Raw genomic sequence first — 18,875 nt, 5'->3', positions numbered from 1 at the left:
TCATATCCCTCTTTGTTTTCTTGTTGTTTCTCAGAGGTTTCTGATATTTTAAACATTTTTTTCTTCTAAAATCTCATGTCTAACATATGGCATATTGTCTTCTAGATTAAATGGGTTTTTTTACAAATAAATCCAGAGCCTAGCAAATCTAAACTTCTGCTTGGATACTTTGAAATGCTCAATGAGCTAACTCATGACGTCCTAATGTTTTTTTTTTTTTCCCATCACCTTTTTATTTATCCTTTGGCAAATTAAGCATCTTTCAATTACTTGCTTTGCTGCTCCAAAATCGCAGTACACTCATAGTTCCTTAGAAAATGGTCACACAAAGCTTGAGTACCCCAGTGGGTTTTCTGATGCATGTCTTCTAATATTTTTCTAATGAACACATTTTATTAAGTAATTGTCTTCAATCATGAAGTTTCCATTCCCCTGATTTATCTTGTTCATTTCCTGTCTGGTTTAATTCTATTTTCTCAGCTTCCCTAAACTTTGGAATTTCCAGTTTTTCCTGGTTTGGAGTTAATATTAACATAACTCTTTCAGCTCCATTTTCTGCTGTGTCCTTAGCTTCATGATCTGCCAAATTATTTCCTCTTCTTTCTGGGGTCTTTTCCTTTTGGAGTTCCCTAATATGTACTATAGCTATCTCTTTTAGGTAATTGTAGTGCCTCTGAAATAAGTTCCTCATGTACTAGTCCTTTTCTTCTTGAATTAAGTAATCTTTTTCCTTTCCAAATTTTTTAAAGGTATGTGCTGCTCTAAAGGCACACCTTGAATCAATATATATAGTTCCTTTATTTTGTGTTAAATATTCTAGTGCTCTTTTTAAAGTATATAATTCACAAGTTTGAGCTTACTAGTTTAAGGTTAATTTCCCTTTTTCCATAGTTTGCATGTTTTTCCCATCGACTACTGCATACCCTGTATTTTCTCCTTTTGCAAGTTGTATCTCTATTTTTTTTTCTTTTTTCCCCCTGTATCCAACTTACAGGTTTTCTGTGTCTTTTTTCAAGATCTTATCTATTCATCTTCTGCCTCTGTTTTTCGCATTCACTAACAACCTAAAAACCACTTTTCTTTCAACTACACACACAAAAATAAAAATCTTTTTTCTCATACTACTTTCAGTACAATACACCTCCCTCCAAGGAGATATAGTGAAGCTTAAAATACAGAATCTACATTACCTATACTTTCATTCGTCTACATTCACTCACTTTTATTTCTCATTCTCTTCCACACATTCTTTCCCACCCTCAGGACACAGAGTGGATCCCTGTTGACAGAGAATCGCAGTTCCCTGTGGCCCCCCTCACCTTGGGGTGGCCTCTGGGTCTCAGTATCTCCGGGCCTCCTGGGAGGGCCCTGACTCTGCTGCCTCGGGTGCTGTTCACCTGTGAGGCTGATTTGTGTGTCACTGACACTCTTTAGCCACGGCCCCCTCACACGCCCTGGGGACAATGGCCCGTTTGCAGGTCACCTGTACCTTATGCCACAGCCCCCACACGCCCAGGAGAACAATGGCTCATTTGTGGGTCACACACTCCTCTTTCCACAGCCCCCCTTCCCACCCGCCCGGGAAGCTGAGGCTGATTTTGTGTGTGACTCACTCTCACACACAACAAGACAACAATAAGGTACCTTTTGTTATAAATGATCAAATTGAGAGCCAAACCTATAGGAAAATTTAGCAAAGATTTATTAATTTGTCTGTGAGACTGAAGTTCGGTCATATACACTACCACAGCCAAGGGTCAGCGTCGAGCCCGGGTTCGGTGCTGGGTGAACACGGATCTGACCTCCGAATGTCAGAGTCTCCCCCTGTTCACAAATTTTGCCTGACGCAGTGAGTTCTTTTACAATTTATTCTGCTTGAGGCAGAGATGACCGAATGTTCTTTGTGTCTCTTCCCATGCATAACCATGTCTTTACCTGTGCAGAGGTGGACAAAGACTCAGTCCCGGTGTCTGATGTTGTCAGTAGACTCCAGGGAAGTCAGCATTCACATACATCAGGGTGGGGCTCTGGATCATTGTGGTAGCTGTATAATCATCGAGACGAAAATCACTCTTGGCTGGACCTGGTGACCCGGGGAAGCCAGCTATTATTGCCCTGGAAGCTTCTATTCTTTCATTAAAAACCCCGATTTTTATCTCAACCATGTCCAGGAACTAGATGTATATGAATAAGACACTGCTCCTGGCCAGGATGGTCAAAAGACATAATGTGGATTTTACAATATTTTATACATTAATAGCTTTAATTATCTCTACCATATACATCACTTTCACATCACCTATTACAAGTTTAGGTGTTCCTTGCCAGTCCCCGTGCTCTTGGATATCCCTCAACCCAGCTGTGTTGTCCAACCCCAGATGCTCTTGGGCATATCCTCAATCCGGCAGAATTCTGCCCAACCATGGATGCTCTTGGAATGTTAATTCCTCAATCCAGCAGGTTTTCATTCTGGATGCTCTTGGGCTCTCTTATCCCTCAAACCAAAAGCATTTTTAGGAGCCCCTTTTGTCCCGTTTCCTAGTGGATTGGGCTCGGAAACTCCTCTGCTCCCTTCCTCCGAGGGGTCCACCCCCTCTCTGAGACCCAGTCCCAGTTACCCCGGGGGATTCTCTCACTCCTCTTATCACTCACTCTGTCTCTTTACTGGCTGCTTCCCTCGAGGAAAGTTGGAAACGCAGCGTGGGAGACTCCAGCACTCACTTGGCAGGTCTGGGACAACCAGCCCTCGTCTCATTCACAGCCCAGAGCAGAGAATGAGGGGAGAAGGGAGCCCGGGAGCCCAAAAAGCCCCGGCATCCCGAAATGGGGAGAGTGAAGCGGGGGGAGCTTTTGGCATTGCTGGGAGTGCCAGCAGCCCGGGCAGGGTGGGCACTGAGGAGAAAGGGGACCCCCAATCTAAGCATGACCCCCAGCAGCTGGGACAGGGGGTAACCCCTGAACGCCAGAGGGGAGGGACCAGGGACGGGGAACTCCTGGGAGGCTTTTTCAGGGCTGAATCTTGGGTGTTTGGCAGGTTTTTCTGGAGCCCAGGTGGCCAGTGACTTGTAGAGATGGACTTGGGCAGATGGACCTTCAAACTCAATGTGTTTAGGGGAAGATGAAACAGGAAAGTCTTATAAATACGATTGTCTGGCAAAAGATTTTGTGAACATAAAAAGTATAAGGAAGATTAAAATGAAAGCAAGCTCTGAGATACCTCAGTTAGTGAACAACTGGAAAACAATGGTGTGGCCCAACTGAAGGTAATCCCCTTTTGATGAAACAATTCCCTCTGCTTGCAGACAGATCCAAGGGTCAGAGCAGACCCCACTAGCTCAATAGAAGGGGTCCAAAGAGGAGTTTTTAGGGTTTAAAATGTAACACAGTATGGTGATGTAATGATTTTTACAGGCTGAATGTAAATGCTGTAGGATTTGTATCTTGTACTAGATTGGTTAGTGAGAAATAGAATATTCAACACAGAAGAAGATTGATTGTATTGTAACGGGAACCTTACTCTCATACACTCTTCCCCTCTTACTCTCTCACCCTCTCACCCTCTCTACCCCTCTCTTCTCTCAGGCCTGCTCCGAGCTGTGCCTGGCAGCTCCAAGCAGGGCCCTGCACCCAGGCCCTTTGCAATAAACCGCAAGTTCCACGACCTGGCTGCAGAGCTCTCTCGTCTCCGTCTGTCCCGACCGTCCTACCCCCCGACACTCCTACAAACGCGCTCATCCCTTGTTTTCCCCAAACCAGGATTTCCCATTGCCAAAGCCTGGGAGGCTGCGAGGAAGAGGAAGATGCCCCGGGACACTGAGGCAGGTGAGGAGGAAGTCCGTGCCCCTTTCCCCTCTGTGCTGCTCCATCTCCCAGCCCAGCACGGCCCCGGCTGCAGCTCAGCCCTGGGGGAATCTCCTTGCCCTTGCCTGTGGCACGGAGGCAAATCCCATCCTGTCCTTGTCCTTCCTCCACCAGAGCAGGAGCTGAGCATGGAGAGCAGGGAGGACAAATGCCCACTGCAGAACCTGGTGGAAGAGGCCGTTTTGAGCGGCTCCACGACACAGGAAGCCAATGGGGAGGAAAAGCCCCGGAGATGCCGCACAAGGAGGGGCTGCAAACGCAGCTGGCGGGGATCTGAGGGGGAAAGAGCCAGCCTGGGCCGGGAAGGCGGCTGGAGACGGAGCCAGGGCTCGGAGCTGGTGCTCCATGAGCAGCTCCATGATGGGGAGAAGCCCCACACGTGCGTGGAGTGTGGGAAGAACTTCAGGCGGAACTCCGACCTGATCAAGCACCAGAGGATCCACACTGGGGAGAAGCCCTATGAGTGTGGGGAGTGTGGGAAGAGATTCAGCTGGAGCTCCCACCTGATCAGGCACCAGAGGACCCACACTGGGGAGAGGCCATACAAGTGTTCCGAGTGTGGGATGTGCTTCAGCCAGAGCTCCGGCCCGATCCAGCACCAGAGGACCCACACTGGGGAGAGGCCCCATGAGTGTTCCAAGTGTGGGAAGAGGTTTAAGACCAGCTTCGTTCTCCTCCAGCACTATCGCATTCACAGAGAGGAGAGGCCCTTCCGCTGTCCCGCCTGCGGGAAGGGATTCAAGCACAACTCCACCCTCGTCACCCACCGGCGCATCCACACTGGGGAGAGGCCCTACGAGTGTCCCCAGTTGGGAAGAGCTTCTCCAGCAGCTCTCACTTGACCCAACACCAACGGAGGCACCACTAAGGGAAGCCCTGTGAGTGCCCCGAGTGTGGGCAGAGCTTCGTGCGCTGCTCCAGCTCCATCCCCCACTGGAGGAGGCACTTTGGCCACAGCCCAGGTGAGCCACATTCCCTGTGATCCATGTTGAGAACACACCTGGCTGTTTCGCCTTTTAATTTCACCTTAATTTTTCTCTACTCTCCATCTCTTTGCACTGCAAAAGCCAAGAGGAATGGATCTGTCACCTCAAAATCACTCAAATCCCAGTGAAAACAGCTCAATCTGACCCCAAAAAGAGCTCAAACCCACCTCAAAAAACTCAATCCCATGCCAAACTCACTCAATTCTGCAGCCATCAGGCTGAGATGAGGTTGGGAAATGATTTAGAGTCGTGGGGTCTCAATTAGAGTGGTGGGATGGAGATTGTGTGGGGCTGGGTGTGTGGGATGTATTTGACAGCAAATAAAACTCTGAGACTTACTGATTTCTCTCCCGTTCATGTTCAGTCTGTTGCAGTTCTGTTTGCAGAGTGCCGCCTTCTCAGCTCATTGTCTTTGTGTCCCTTTTCTCTCCTGCCTCTCTTTGCCTGCTCCGTTTCTCTCTCAGTGTCTCCCTGGGCCCACGGACCACCAGAGACCCTGCCCTGATTTAATTGACCCAGGCACCACCAGAGACCCTCCATATATTTAATTGCCTCAGGGACCACCCAATACCCTCCCCTGATTTATTGCCCCAGTGCCCACCAAAGACCCTCCCCTGATTAAACTGACCCCTCCCCTGATTTAATTTACCCTATCTGTGTTTTAATTCCCCTTCCCCTGATTTAATTGACCCCTGCCCTGATTTAGTTACCCCTCTGTCCCCACAGACCCTCCCCTGATTATTTATTATTTTATTTCCCAATATTATTTTAATTCCCCGTCCCAGGAGCTGAAGTCCTGAAGGCTGGCAGGGAAATGTCTCTGTAGGATTTTGCTCCATTTCCCTTCAAGGGGGGGAACATATTTTCCTGGCTCGGAGCTGGAATTGCAGACTTTTGGAATGTGTGCAGGGCAACACGGACTGGGATCAAACATGGACTAGGATCAAATAGGGATTGGGATCAAATATGGACTAGGACCAAACAGGGACTTGGATCAAATAGGGACTGGGATCAAATAGGGATTGGGATCAAATATGGACTAGGACCAAACAGGGACTTGGATCAAATAGGGACTGGGATCAAATATGGACTGGGATCGAATAGGGACTGGGATCAATTATTGATTGGAATCCTACAGTGTGAGATAAACTGGACTGAGCTTATATAGACTGGGATCAAATACGGGCTGGGATCAAATATGAATTGGGATAAAAAATGGACTGGGATCAAATATGGACTAAAATCAACTATCGACTGGGATAAACTGGACTGGGATCAAATATGGACTAGGGTAAGGTATGGACAGGGATTAAATATGGACTGGGATCAAATATGGATTGGGATCAAATGGACTGGGTTCCTACAGACTGGGATAAACTGGACTGAGATTATATAGATGTCGTGGTTTGAGAGGAAGTTAGTTTTCTGGGATATGAAGTGGTCAGGCCAATAGGTGTTCAGATTTGAGTATTGGCACCTGGTTTGGCCACTGGAGACTTTGGATACACCTCTGAGAACTCAGGGGTTAAAAAGCAGAGCACTCCCGGGGGAAGCTCTCTTCCAGCGAGGGAAGCAGGTCGGGCCTCCCCTGCCCAGCTCCTGGCTGGTTTGGGGCTGGGTGAGGTAGGCCTGGCCCGAGGATGGAAGGGTGGAAGAGCCCCGAGAGGCATCGGGCAGCCACACCTCCCCCCCAGGACACAGAGAAAGAGACGGAGCGCCTGTGCCACCGTGAAATTTGATATCCTGTGCTGGCAGCACAGCCCAGTGTAAGTGTGCTTGGTAAGGACAGCCTGGAATGCCCAGCCCAATCCACGGAGCAGCCGCCTGCCCACGGCGCCCAGTCTGTGGGGTTGGCAGCTGTGGCCCCTGCCCAGTGCCGCACGCAGGGGCACCGGCCTGCGCCCCACACGCCGCTCCCTTCCCTGGGCCGTGCGGGCTCTGCTCCAGGCTCCTGTGGCCCCACGGCCGGTGCCGACGGAGCCCCGAGCCAGCCGGGCTCTGCTGTGGGGCGGCACCGCGGCTCGCCGGGCCCTGTGCCCCGTGCCAAGCCCGGCGCCTGCGGCTGCTGGCCGGGCCTCGGGGCTCTGTGGGCAGGGGGAGCAGCGCCGGCCGTAGGGAGCGCCCGGCCCAGGGGCAGGGCCCGCATCAACCCTTTCCCTCCGTGCCCTGCCGCTCTCTGCAGCTGGCAGAGGACAGGAGCCGAGTGGCCAAATACCTGTGCCTGCCCCTGCCCTACCTGCATAGCGCACATGAGCCCCTGCGAGAGGCGGCCGTCAGGTTCATGGGTGAGCGCCAAGCCCGGCTCCCTCCCCGGCCCGCCCCATTGCCGCAGCTCGGCCCCGGCCCCGCCTGCTGTGCCGGCAGCAGGATCCGGGCGCGGGCATGGGCAGCCCCCGCTGGCCTGGGCATTGCTGCTGCCGCCCTCTGGCAGCCGTGCCCTGGGGCGGCAGCGTGCGCCAGGGGCCCGGGCTGAGCCCTGCCGGGCCAGCAGGGCGTGTGGCCTCAGGGCTGGCAGCGCCCGTGGGCGGCAGCTGTGCCTCTGAAGGCAGGACACGCTCTGTGTTCCCCAGGGATGGCCGGGCGCTACCTGACAGGGCAGCAGCCGCAGTTCCGCATCATCTGCAGCGGTGAGTGAGGCCCGCGGGCTCTCGGCGGGGGCTGCCGCTGGCAGCTGCGTTCCCTGGCCCGCCCGCCGACGGCTCCGCTCCCTGCGCGCCCCAAGGGCAGCGGGGCCACAGCGCAGACACCTTGCAGGGGCCTGCGGGACATTCCTGGCCAGCAGTTGCCAGCTCGTCCTTCTTGGCTCCTGCTTCCTCCAGGCCGTGCCAGGAGCTGCGTGGCACGGACGAGGCTGGAGGCTCTGCCCAGCTCCCCGCAGATCCAGCCTCTGACTATGCCTCTGTTTCTCTCTCTGCAGCCCTTCAGGACGTGACGGATGATAGCAGCCCTGCCATCTCATGCCTGGCGCTTCAAGCTCTGCACATCCTTTTAGCTGTACAGAGCGTTCCCTCCTCCCGGCTCCAGAGGATGCGAGAGCAACTCCGCCGCCTCTGGAAGTCGCAGCCTTTCCTGTGTGCCCGTGGCTGAGTGTCCTGCCGCGGCGCTGTGCAGAACTGATCCGGGAGGCTGCGTCTGCTGGGGCCGCCTGAGCCTGCGGGGAACACCTCTCCTGTGCCAGCACTTCCTTTCCCTTCACCCACTCGAGAAACATTAAATTGCTGTGTTGGATAGCCGGGTGTCCAGGAGCTTTTTCTTGGTGCAGAGTGTCTTCAGGCCAGTGGGGTAGAGGGGAAAGGCTGCTTGGTCTGCGCAATTTGCCCGAGCGTGCGGTGTGGAAGGGAAAGTGACCAAACGCCCCTTGGCCTTTGGTGGTTCCTGCAGGAATGTTTTTGTTGCTGCATCGAGTCTTCTGAAGCTGGGGGAACAAGTGTGTTCCGTGTCCATGGAAGAGCAGAAATTGGCAGGATGTGTCTGCTTCCAGCGCTTGTCTTGGCTCTTCCTTCACAGTACTGGCAGCATCTTCAGAGACACAGCACACATTCTCTCATGCCAGGGTCATCCCAACCTTCTTAACTTGCCCAGGCTCCTGCCAGGTTCACCAGGGAAACTGGCTGCTCGTGCCAGTTCATCCCCTTGCCCAGAAGGCACCCGCTTGTGTTTGGACATGAGCTGCTGGCCACAGGCAGACGGGCAGCACCCGCAGCATTGGCCATCAGACGCTGGGCTGATGTTTTCATCCAGAGAGCAAGAAAAACAGCCAGAAGCACACAAGGCAACATGACAGTATCTCTGTAAGAATGGCATTGTCCTGTGAAAGTCAACAGTGGATGGTGATTTTGTGCTGCAGATAATCACTTCCGAGCAAAAATCATTCCAGGAAGGGACAACAGCCTCTGCCTTCTGATGGATAGCAAGGGTCTTGGTTTGGAAAGACAGGAGTCTGCTAAGGAAGGCAGGAGCCTCCCCTGAAATGGAGAATGTAAACCCTCCCCACCCCTCCTGATTGCTATAAATTTTAAATTAAGAGGCTCTCAGGCAAAAATATGGGAGCAAGAAATAACAGTTCTTTACTAGGGAAAAGAAAAAAAAAGAATAAAAGAAACAATGCAGTATACTAGAACAACACCGACAGAGTCAGAACCCAACCTGACACCCTGGTGTTGGTAGCAGTCCAATTGGAAATGTGGCTGCAGTGCTCCTGGAGAGTCAGGTGTGGTTCTGTTGGAGCAAGGGTGTCCTGTAGAGAAGGATGTGTTTTTCCTCTGAAGATCCCATGGAAGAAGAGACAGCTGCTGTTCCTCTGGGGAATCCCATGGAGAAAGTGTCTCAAATCCCATGCTAGTGTCTCAAAAACTTCTGGATTATACCTGGGTAGCAATGCTTGGCTCCTCCCTCTGGGTGGAGCATCTCACAATGGGATTTAGAGTTCTTATCAGTCATGCAGTGACATTCAATCGTCTGTTATCAGCAGATGTCCCCTCCAGAGGGAGGTGTGAATGTGGTCTCTCAAAGAGAGAGATAAGGCAAACTGCCCACTTGACAAAAGATAATCTGCCATACAGATGGTAATTGAAAACATCTTGCATTGCAATCTTCAATACTAGGATATTTTGTAAAGAAAGGAACGAGGTATTCACACCAGAAAGCAACCACAGGACAGATAAATCTTTCAGGAAAACAATTTATTGCTCCATTATCAGAAGAAACTAAGTTTTTCCCACCTTGCTCAGCCCTGAAGACTCCATTAGCATTCAAAGGAAGAAGTTGACACTGACCAGACAGAATCCTTTGTTTGAATAGAATTTATGCATCATGCATGAGATGTATAAATATGCAATAGGCTATTGCTTTTAAAGGTTAATTTCTTTACATGTGTGTCCTTGTTTGGGCTTATTTTGCCCAGAAAAAGGTACCCAGAGCTTCAGTAACTCTTTGTTCTTATTGCCTTGTATTGTCCTAAATCTCAGTTATTCAAATTTTTATAACTCTAATTATATTACTATTTTTATAACAATTTTACTATTACTAAACTTTTAAAATTCTCAAACCAAGTGATTCGCGTTTTTCACAAGTACAACCTCCAGCGCAGGCGAGCAAATGGACTACAGCCAACAGAAACAATAAAGACTTGAAATTGGTCCTTGCGAGAGTCTGTCCGAATTTTCCCTCATCTGCCTCACGATCATCATTTGCGGACCACTGAATAGAAGACCCCCCTGTCTGAAAATCTCTGGCTTTGTAGGAGAAAGTTACACACACCAAAGGCGCCGAGACCTGAGAGCGTTGCTAAGCCATTGTTTTCACAGGTGTTGTTTGCTGTGTGCTACACTGAGCCCAAGGAGAAGAAGAAGGGGGCACCGGGCCCTTTGTGCAACAACAGCCTTGGGAGCTGTCCCACCTCTCGGCCTGGCTGGACTTCTCCTGAGTTTCAGGTGGTCCCCCAACAGAAGACCCTCACCTGTTTCACAACCACCGTGACAGACAGACTGAGATGGAAGGAGCCTCTCCATCAAGGACTGAGACATGGAACCCCCATGTGAAAAGGCCCCTCTGCTCCTTCCAAGGACTGGGACTGAAACCCCCAGCCCGGGGCAGGTGTGTGGGGGAGGCAAGCTGACCAAGATGAGATGTTTGCCTGCAGGTTGTGACCGCTGGACCAAGAAGACAATGGCTCTCATTTACTGCTGAGAGCATGCTCTACCTGTTACATCTATTCCTTATTTATGTGTTTCCCAGCCTCGCAATTTCCAATAGAGTTATCATAATAAAAACCTCTGAGTTAACGACAGACTTCAAGATCTCCCCGACATAACAGGCAGATCCTTGACTGGACTGGACCAAAGGACTTTGTCTCTACGTTTGGAGCTCTATCCCCCTCTTTCTCTCTTTCTCTCTTTTGTCTCTCTCTTCCCCCATCTTTTTCTCTCCCTTAATCCCTCTATCCCATTTTGCTGTGCTCATTCAATAAAGGTGCATTTGTTTCGATTATCATTGCAAACCCCCTTGTACCATGTCGGTTCTTTTTGCACCCTGAGATCAAATCCACGAACCATCACGAAACCCGTCCATGAGGATGGATCTTGATACCCCCCGAGGACCCCTCCCCAAATTCCCCCCCAAAGGCCCCCCAGCACCCCCAGACCCTGCTAAAACCCCCTCAAGTTTCCCCCAGACCCTCCCCAAATCGCCCCCAAACCTCCTCAAGACCCCTCCCCAAATTCCCCTCACGACCCCTCCAGGACCCCTCACCTGTCCCTGCGCCTCCTCAGCAGCTCCCGGAGCCCCCCGTCCTCTCCCAGCGCCTCCCCCGCTCTCTCCAGCGCCTCCCGCAGGACCCGGCCGAGCCCGGGGCGGCTCCCGGGGGTCCCTGAGGGGGTCCCGGGGGCGGGGGGGAGGGGGCGATTCCCGATTTTTGCAGGAGAATCATTCGTGGAGCTTTTGACACCACATGACCCTAAATAAACCCCAAACAACCTAAATAAACCCCAAACACTCGAAAAAAACCCTAAAGAACCCCGAAAAAACCCCAAATACCTGAAAAGGCCCCAAATAACCACAAACAAATCCCAAATAATCCCATAACAACAAACAAAAAGAAACAAATTAAACCCAAAACCACCCAAATGATCTCAAGTAAACCTAAAAAACTCCCATATACAACAACATAACTCCCAAGAACCCCAAATAATTCCAAAAAAGCCCAAATAAACTCAAACAAACCCAAATACTTCCAAATAAACCCAAATACTTCCAAATAACCCCAAATAAACAGAAATAAATCAAGTAAAACCAAAGATAAACCCCAAATAGTCCATAAATGACCCCAAATAAACCCCAAACAAACCCTAAATAAACCCAAATAAACCCCAAGAAACCTCAGTTCCTCCAGTTCCGACCCATAAACAGATCCCGACCAATCAGAACCCATGGCACTGATGACGTTCCACTTGCTGGGCGCAAACTCAGAGCACTGGCCCCACCCAGCGATTTTCAGCCAATTAGCACCCGGCCCGACTCTGACTCATCACTTGCCAGGCACAGACCAAGGCCTCTCACTGCGGTAAATAATCAGAGACCACGCGGTGTAATTTCCAGCCAATCAAAGTGTGTCTCGCTGATGACTCATCAGTTGCCAGGAGCAGAATTTCGGAGGGGGGGAAGGTGATTCTGGAGATGGGCTGATTAATCCTGATTAATCGAAAACGGTGTTGGGACCCCAAAACGGAGCAGGAGGGGCCTGGAGCCCCCAAAACCAAACACGGGGGAGGGGACTTGGGGAACAATCAGAAAGAGGAGGGAGAGAGGGGAAAAGAGGGGGGTGGGACTCCAAAATTGAGCTGGGAGGGGAATGGGACACCAAAATTAGGCTGGGAGGGGAATGGGACCCCCAAACAGGATGAAGCCAATTTTGTTCCTGGAATATGTAAAGTAGTCTATGGATACGTAAAAAGTCTATGAACATGCAACAGGCTGATATAAGGGGAGAAAGGACCTTCGAGCAAAGGTTGTTATGGCCACCAAGACCCCCCAGTAATTTTCAGGGAAACCCCTTCATTATTCTGGCTTGATTACATCAGCCTGTTGCATATTCATAGACCCTCATGCATAACCATAAACTCATTTACCTATTTGAGGAACTATTTGACGTGGCCCATCCTTGGGGGTGTCTCCCCATTTCAGGAGCCTCCACTGGAATGGAAACTATATACCCCCTCCCTTTGATTAATAATAAAAGTAATAACAACATGATGATGATAATAATATTATTAATAACAACAACAACAACAACAACAACAACAACAACAACAACAACAATAATAATAATAATAATAATAATAATAATAATAATAAATTGAAATTAGGGGCTCTCAGGAAAAGATATGGGAATAGAAATAACAGTTCTTTATCAGGAAAAATTAAAAATACAAATGCAGTAGTACAAACAAAAAAACAACAGTGACAGAGTCAGAATTCTCCGGGAATCCAGTGAAAAAGGTCGATCCTCTTGGAATCCAGTGGGAAAAGGGCTGATCCCCTGGGAACCCAGTAGAAAAAGAGCTGATCCTTTGGGAATCCAGTGGGAAAAGCTTGATCCTCTAGGAATCCAGTGGAGAATGAGGCTGATCCTTTGCAATCCAGTGGGAAAAGGGCTGATCCTTTGGGAATCCATTTCTTACCAAACAAAGACAAGGCAAAGGCAGGGCCACGTAGTTTTTATAGGGCATCCCAAGGGTGGAGTTGGGGTTTGGGTCAGGGGAGGAGTTCTTAGCAACACAAGAAGGGTGAGATCAAATTCCTCCCTCTTAGCAACAGCACCACTCCACACAGAATGTGTCCCCAAATCCTAAATTCCCTCTAAAAAAACTGAGAAATTATGGAACTTCAGATCTATCTATTTGATCAATTTCCTTCATTTCACCCAGTTTTGCGAGCTTCTAAGGATGAAGGTGAAGCAGAGGAAAATTAACGCCAAAACAAAAGTAGAAGCAGCCAGGTGTGTTCCCAACATGGATCACAGGGAATGTGAGTGACCAGGGCTGTGCCCAAAGCGCCTCCTCCAGTGGGGGATGGAGCTGGAGCAGCGCACGAAGCTCTGCCCGCACTTGGGGCACTCGCAGGGCTTCCCTTAGTGGTGCCTCCGTTGGTGTTTGGTGAAGTTAGAGCTGCTGGAGAAGCTCTTCCCACACTGGGGACACTCGTAGGGCCTCTCCCCAGTGTGGATGCGCCGGTGGGTGATGAGGGTGGAATTCTGCTTGAATCCCTTCCCACAGTCGGGGCAGCGGAAGGGCCTCTCCTCTGTGTGAATCCGATAGTGCTGGAGGAGATGGGAGCTGGTCTTAAACCTCTTCCTGCATTTATCACACTCGTAGGGCCTCTCCCCTGTGTGGACGCGCCGGTGGTTGCTGAGATCGGAGTTCTGCTTGAATCCCTTCCCACAGTCGGGGCATTGGAAGGGCTTCTCCTCTCTGTGAATTTCATAGTGCCGGAGGAGATGGGAGCTGGTCTTAAACCACTTCCCACACCTGGAACAATCATAGGACCTCTCCCCAGTGTGGATCCTCTGGTGCTGGATCAGGCTGAACCTCCGGCTGAAGTGCATCCCACACACGGAACACCTGTACGGCCTTTCTCCAGTGTGGGTCCTCTGGTGCATAATCAGGCTGGAGCTCTGGCTGAAGCTCTTCCGACACTCCCCACACTCATAGGGCTTCTCTCCAGTGTGGATCCGCTGGTGCCTGATCAGGTCGGAGTTCCACCTGAAGCTCTTCCCACACTCCACGCACGTGTGGGGCTTCTCCCCACCACGGAGCTGCTCATGGAGCACCAGCTCCGAGCCCTGGCTCCGTCTCCGGCCGCCTTCCCGGCCCAGGCTGGCTCTTTCCCCCTCAGATCCCCGCCAGCTGCGTTTGCAGCCCCTCCTCATGCGGCATCTCTGGGGCTTTTCCTCCCCATTGGCTTCCTGCGCCGTGGAGCCGCTCAAAACGGCCTCTTCCACCAGGTTCTGCCGCAGGCATTTGTCCTCCCTGCTCTCCATGCTCAGCTCCTGCTCTGGGGGAGGAAGGACAAGGACAGGATGGGATTTGCCTCCGTGCCACAGGCAAGGGCAAGGAGATCCCCCAGGGCTGCGCTGCAGCCGGGGCCGTGCTGGGCTGGGAGATGGAGCAGCACAGAGGGGAAAGGGGCACTGACTTCCTCCTCACCTGCCTCAGTGTCCCGGGGCATCTTCCTCTTCCTTGCAGCCTCCCAGGCTTTGGCAATGGGAAATCCTGGTTTGGGGAAAACAAGGGATGAGCGCGTTTGTAGGAGTGTCGGGGGGTAGGACGGTCGGGACAGACGGAGACGAGAGAGCTCTGCAGCCAGGTCGTGGAACTTGCGGTTTATTGCAAAGGGCCTGGGTGCAGGGCCCTGCTTGGTGCTGCCAGGCACAGCTCGGAGCAGGGCTGAGAGAAGAGAGGGGTAGAGAGGATGAGAGGGTAACAGAGTAAGAGAGCAAAAGCGTACGAGAGTAAGGTTCCCGTTACAATACAATCCATCTTCTGTGTTGAATATTCTATTTCTCACCAACCAATCTAGTACCAGATGCAAATCCTACAGCATTTACATTCAGCCTGCAAAAATCATTACATCACCATACTGTGTTACATTTTAAACCGTAAAAACTCCTCTTTGGACCCCTTCTGCTGAGCCAGTAGGGTCTGCTCTGACCCTTGGATCTGTCTGCAAGCAGAGGGAACTGTTTCATTAAAAGGGGATTACCTTCAGTTGGGCCACACCATTGTTTTCCAGTTGTTCCCTAACTGAGGTATCTCAGAGCTTGCTTTCATTTCAATCTTCCTTATTCTTCCTATATTCCGAAAATCTTCTGCCAGACAATCATATTTATAAGGTATTCCTGTTTCATCTTCCCAAAAACACATATTGAGTTTGAAGATCCCTCTGCCCGAGTCCATCTCTACAAGTCACCGGCCATCAGGGCTCCACAAAAACCTCCCAAACACAAAGATTCAGCCCTGAAAAAGCCTCCCAGGAGTTCCCCGTCCCTGGTCTCTCCCCTCTGGTGTTCGAGAGTTCCCTCCTGCCCCAGCTGCTGGGGGTCACGCTTGGTTTGGGGGTCCCCCTTCTCCTCCATGCCCGGCCTCCCCAGGCCGCTGGCAGTCCCAGCAATGCCAAAAGCTCCCCCCGCTTCGCTCTCTCCATTTTGGGATGCCGGGGCTTTTTGGTCTCCCAGGCTCCCTTCTCCCCTCATTCTCTGCTCTGGGCTGCAGCGGCTCCAAGGAGTCCCCCCTGCCCCTCTCCAGGCTCTTGAGGCTCCCGCCAATGGCGGCGCTCCCCCCTCTCTGGGCTCCCCCCTTTGGGCTCCTGGGGGACACAGGGCTCTGCTCCTCCAGGCTGCCTCTGCCGGCAGCCGCCACCGCCACCCCCCCGACGTCCCCCCAAGGGGCCTTTTCTGCTCAGCCTTGGACTGCTTCATTCTCCAAACATCCCCAAAAAACCCAGCCCAGGGACACCCAGGGATATCCGGGCCGAGCTCCCCCTCCCTGCTCACCGACGCAATGGGGGGGCGATGATCCCACAGGTGGGGGCTGCGAATTCAGGCAGGGATCGACAGCCTGGTTCCCTCAGCTCAGCCTCCATCTGCCTTTGTCCCTCCTCGTCCTCTTCCTCCCGCTCCTCCTTATCCGTTCACCCTACTCCTCTTCCTCTGTCTCGTCTCCATCTCCTTTTCCTCTTCCATCTACTCCTCTTCCTCTGTCTCGTCTCCACCTCCTTTTCCTCTTCCATCTCTCCTCCCCCTGCTCCTCCTCTCTAACCCTGCCTCCTCCTCCCGGCCCTTCCCTGCCCTTCCCTCCCTCCTCCTCCTCCCCCAGCAGCAGCCACACCCTCGGTGCCCCGTTCCCGCAGCTCTCGCAGCCTGCGGCAGGAGCGGGGATGGAGCCGGGACAGGTCAGGATGGGCAGCACGGGGCTCTTGGCTGCTCCAGCCGCTGCGGGCGGGGGGAACCCGGCCCGGCCCAAAGGAGAGGCAAACTGGGCAAACTGGGGGCAGAGCACAAAGCTAAGGATGCAGCAGAAAATAGAGCTGAAAGAGTTATGTTAACATTAACTCCAAACGAGGAAAAAATGGAAATTCCAAAGTTTAGGGAAGCCAAGAAAAAAGATTTAAACAAGACAGGAAGTGAACAAGATAAATCAGGGAAATAGAGACTTCTTGATGGAAGACAATTACTTAATAAACTGTGCTTACTAGGAAAAAAATAGAAGACATGCATCAGAAAACACACTGGGGTAATCAAGATTTGTGTGGTCATTTTTTAAGGAACTATGGGTGCACTGGGATTTTTCGAGTAGCAAAGCAAGTAACTGAAAGATGCTTAATTTCCCAAAGGATAAATAAAAACATGATGAGAAAAAAAACATTAGGAGTTTGCAAGTTAGCTGGTTGACCATTTCAAAGTATCCATGCAGAAGTTTAGATTTGTTAGGTTCTGGGTTTATTTGTTAAAAAAACCCATTTAATCTAGAAGAAAGAGAATATGCCATATGTTTAACAGGAGATTTTTGGAGAATAAAAATCTTTCAAGTATCAGAAATGCCCGAGACAAAACAAGAAAAGACAAAGGGAAATGAAAGGCAGAGGAACAAGGGGAAAATTCATAAAGAGAGTGGGATCCTCTGCAGGTCTTGCCCCCTCCATTCGCGGCCCAGGCGCCTGCCCCGGGTCCCGGCTCGCTGCCCGCCTCAGCTCCGCCTGCCCCGGTTTCCATCCCAGGTGCGGCCTCACTGCCCAGGGCAGCTCCACCTGCCCCAGCGCTGTCGCTCAATTTGTGTGCATTGCTCCCACTGCCTGGCCCGCGGCCGCTCTGCCGGCCATGCTGGGGAAGATGGGGGTTGCTCTGTCCTGCCGCCTGCTCCGAGGTCACCGTGCCCACCGCACCCAGGGGGGGTCCCAGCCATCCCATCCCCGGCTGCCCTGCCCGTGCCACCTGCGCTGGGCACCGCCACCGCTGCCGGGCTCTCCCACCTGCCTCTGCTCTGCCGGGAGCTGCCGGATCAGCCAACATCAGCCGTGTGGGGGCTACCCACGCTCCGCCTCGGGCTCCACGGGAAGATCCCCCTCTGCCGATTCCGGAAGCAGACCCTGCCCACACTCCCAACGAGCCTCGGCGGGATATCCTCCCCTGACCCCATCCTGCTCTGAGTTATGGCCCCTTGGTAACCACAGCTCCAGCAGATCAGGGAAATTCTCTCTCTCCACAGGAAGCACCTTATCGAAACACTAGGAGCTCAGTTAAAAGGCAGCCCTCTCCAAATTCTTTCTCAAAACATGGGACAAAGGCTAGAGAAGGTAAAAAAGTGAAAGAGTTAGCTGAAGGGATTGCTCTATTTCCGTTCAGAGCGGTTCCCATGGGAGGGATGCGCTGCCCCGCCCCGCGGGAGCCACCAGCGCCCCTGCCGGCCGTGCCCGGAACTGCACCCAAGGGCAAAGCGCCACAGCCCAAAGGCCGGGACTGGGTCCGGGCTCTGTTTGCTGTCAGTGCCGCAGCTGTTGGTGTTTGTTTGCTTTATTATACACACTAGTAAAGAACTGGTATTCCTACTCCCATATCTTTGTCTGAGAGCCTCTTGATTTCACTAGTGTAGAAATTAAGACAGAGGGTGTTGTATTCTGCATTCAGAGAGAGGCTTTTTCTGCCTTCCCGAGCAGACACCTCTCTTGTAAAGCAAGACAAGCACCCACAGGCACTGAGGGGGGCTGCAGGAGGGGCACAAGAAGGCCCTGCGGCACTTGGGCACAAAGGCACAGCAGGTGAATGCAAGAAGGGAGCAGCAAAAGGCCAAGCTGAAGGCAGAAGCCATGGCACAGTTCCTACAGCCCCTGAGGGATCAACCCCAGGGCCCAAGGGGGCCCCAGCACCCAGGGCACGGCTCGGCCACAAGCACCTGGCAGAGGCATTGCCCTCCTCGGCAGGGCAGAGCCCACCCAAACAGCCCCTGGCAAGGAACCAGGGCTCCAGCTGCAGGGCACAAGGACACTGCAAGCACAGACAGCAGCACCCTCCGGACCAGCAAGTCCACCCCTTGATGGACATGGATTGGCAGGGCTGTCACAGCTCCCATCACACCAGGGACCCTCCACACTGCAGCCCTTGAGAACATTCAGGGTGGGTCTGCATTGAGAGGAGGCATTTCCTGATGGACACAGGGGCCTCTCAATCCACTCTGAATCTTCCACATATGGGGGAGGAAAATGCTAAAGATATGTTTGATTAGTGAGGAGATAAGTGGGAAAGATGCGTGGTTTTATTCAGCCAGTATTGCTACATCTGGGAGAGGGATTTGAAATGCATGAATTTTTACTTGGTCCTAATTGTTATCATGATTCACTGGGAAGGGATGTGATCACTAAACTTGGAACACAAATTAATATTATAAAAGGTGATGCAGAGGCCAGTTCTATTGTACCTCTGTGTCAAATGTCTGGCCAGGCCTATGTTGAAGTGAACCCTGAAGTTCTGGCAGCCCCAGG

General features: G+C 51.9%; 1 pseudogene; it reads left to right on the top strand.

The window, feature by feature from the left end:
- The window catches only part of LOC134432720 (zinc finger protein 850-like), a 359,084-nt pseudogene that overhangs the window by 251,798 nt on the left and 88,411 nt on the right, over positions 1 to 18,875 (top strand).

The sequence above is a fragment of the Melospiza melodia genome (assembly GCF_035770615.1).
Source record: "Melospiza melodia melodia isolate bMelMel2 chromosome 7 unlocalized genomic scaffold, bMelMel2.pri SUPER_7_unloc_1, whole genome shotgun sequence".
NCBI classification, from domain to species: Eukaryota; Metazoa; Chordata; class Aves; order Passeriformes; family Passerellidae; genus Melospiza; species Melospiza melodia.
The sequence above is the reverse complement of the archived record's forward strand: the minus strand, read 5'-3'. Positions and strand labels throughout refer to the sequence as shown.